Source organism: Nannobrachium achirus (genome assembly GCF_963921795.1).
Source record: "Nannobrachium achirus genome assembly, chromosome: 8".
Taxonomy (NCBI): Eukaryota; Metazoa; Chordata; class Actinopteri; order Myctophiformes; family Myctophidae; genus Nannobrachium; species Nannobrachium achirus.
This window is the reverse complement of record NC_137817.1, coordinates 51,258,516-51,261,434: the sequence shown is the minus strand read 5'-3', so window position 1 is coordinate 51,261,434 and position 2,919 is coordinate 51,258,516.

The window sequence follows — 2,919 nt, the reverse complement described above, 5'->3', positions numbered from 1 at the left end:
GCGATGAGTTGTGAGCTTGGAGGTCAGCTATTTTTGATGCTTGGTTTCTACGCAGAGAGGACAATTCTTTCAACATAAGATGCTGCCTTCAAGTTCAGGAGAGTTTGGACAAGGCAATTCTCTTGAATGCTGCCTTCAGCTATGGCATGGAAAGAGGCCATTTGCATTTCTTTCACCATAGTAAAAAACTCCATTCATGGTCTGGAGAGGGCACTTTTTTACAGAAGGATAAAGGGGCAGGGGCTCAAGCCCCCTTTGATGTCTATGTGTGCATGTGCCTGATAGGCACCCAAATACGGAAACATGAGTAGTCATATACACATTTCACATATATATATATATATATATTTTTTTTTTAATGTTTCATTGATAATGAAAAAGTGATTGGATAACTGTACTTGTACTTGGTCTGCAGTAAGACAGAGCAGAAGTGAGTGCCTTGCTCACAGAAACATTATCTGTGTCAGGAGAGCCACTCTGTGACCCTTTTGGCAGCTGTATGAGTCTCTGTAACCACAAGGTCAGCCTAATGTGGCAGTTCTTTTAATTTTTTTTGGAAGACGAATGATATTTCATCCACTGTTTTGGTGTACAAATACAGTAGAAATAGTAATAACTTGTAATGGAAGGAATGTGCTGTAGTAAATACAACAATAAGAGTGGACAGGCAGGAAGTGGTGGGTGGAATGCAGACCCTGGTTAAAGCTGCAATTCGGGACTTGTTTGGATGAATAAAACATCCTGATTGGAGGAAAACCTGTCACCCAGTTTTGGTGTGAGCAAATGAAACTACTTTTTTCTCCTCACAGAGATAAGGCTGAACATGGACCAAACACTCTAGTAACTAGTACCAGTAAGACTCCCTAATCGGGAGATATGTGACCGTCACGTCGCATACACAAACTTTAGAAGCCAATCGTAGCGAATCAGGAGGGAATATGGGTAATGGGACAGATCCATGTTAATGACATGACTTTAGAGATACTGTGTACCGCTTTGCGTGATTTTCGGGCAAAATCTGTAGGAGCCGTGTCCAAAAATGTGTGTTTGCAAAAAACGGCCTGATGATGGCGCTAAATGGGACAGATGCATGTTGATGTCATGACTGTAGAGATACTGTGTACCGCTTTGCGTGATTTTAGGGCAAAAGGAGCAGTGTCAAAAAATGTGTCTTGCAAGAATCGGCCTCATGGTTGAAGAGGGGCATGTGAGAAATGAGGGGTTTCGGGTTCGCGTTATTGCGACCTAACGGTCGCAATACCTAACGGTCGCAATAATGGTCGCAACTATCCGAACATAGACCCATTTTGTTATTATTTGAATTAAATGAAATCACTTACTTACTTACCCTACCTTTAAATAGATTGTGTCAACATTAATTGTAGTAGTCTTTCTGGCAACACCCCTTGTGGCTCTGTTTTGCCTACAGAAGTAGAATCTCACTTTTAGTGTCTCATCATAGGTTTGCATGGGTGTAAAACAGTGGGTGAAATGAGTTTTTGTGCGAGCTCCATTGATTTTACAGCTGAAAAGGGAATTATGCAGGGTTCCAATAGCGCCCAAGAATATTTTGGAGCACGACAAGTTGTCAGATAAATAAACACATTTCCGGTACATTACCGGTACCTGCTGTACTGTATGTCATTTTGGGTGTCTGGAGCATGTACTGTATGTACAGTTATAGTAAGGTGTTTAGAGAAGTTGTCAAAGAAACACACTCCTGTGGATTGTTAATGTAAAAAATGTACCAGTGAAAGAATACAATGTATCGAACATCTATTTTGTTTAATTGCAAAAGGTAGTACACAGTGTGACTTAAAGCTATACTGTGTAAGTTGCTCAACTAGTGGTCAATAGCGGTATAGCAAACCGCGGTCGCGTCTGCATTTTTCGGCCGTTTTTCGCTGCGTAGCGGGCCCCAGACCACCGCGTGTGCCTGCAGCTCGCCGAGATGAATCTTTAGAGGGGTCTCGGATCCCTCTCCGACCAGGCATTCTCCTAAACCAGACCAGAGTAATGTTGTTAATGCTGTTGTTATGTTGAGGCAAGCTACTTCCTGAGAAGATGGCAAGACGCGCTGATTGGCCGGCAGTGTATGATCTGCGCTGTGATTGGCCGGTAGGGAAACACGTATACAGAATGATGCAGATGAATTTTGCTGGGAAAAACAGTCCCGGTCACGGCCACACTGGCTCAGTAGAACACATATAAAGAAAAGGCTTTTGGGGCTGAAATTAACAGAGTGGGTGTTCTAAAACTTTAGCGATTTAATAGTTAGGACAATTTCAAGATTTGTTTTATTAAAAAAGTTACATAGTATAGCTTTAAGGTAGGTTCCGAGCCTGTGGTTGTGATGAGGTTACACAGCAGTCATATCGACGGAGTACATACTGTACGTAGGTACATAGGTTCATAGGTTCACACTTCTGTCTGTCTCTAGTAGTCTAGTAATAGTCTAGTCGCGTAGCCAGACAACTATTCCGCAATCTCCGAATGCTATAGAGTCTGGAACTACAGCTCCCGAACGGCGAGTATCGGAAGCTGGCATTTCCGTTCACAAAAGATATGTTTAAAAATGTAAGCAGCAAGCTATGCTTAGATGATCTTTATTTATATTAGGATAAATTATGCGCGATGGTAAAAATGAAACGGAAGTGGGGAGGAGGCTTCACTCCCACTTTATCCCATACTGTACTCATCATCAGTCTTCCGTCGCCCCAGACTGTATGTCAGGAGAAAGAAACTAAATAACTTCTTCGACGAAACGTCTCTCTCTGCCTCTATGTTTGTGAAGAGTGTATGTCCAATATGACCTCCATTGATCTCAGTTCCACACAGTACATGCACATCTGCATGCATCAGCCTTCCACTGACAGCTCATCAATGTGTAAGTGTGTGTGTGTGTGTGTGTGTGTGTGT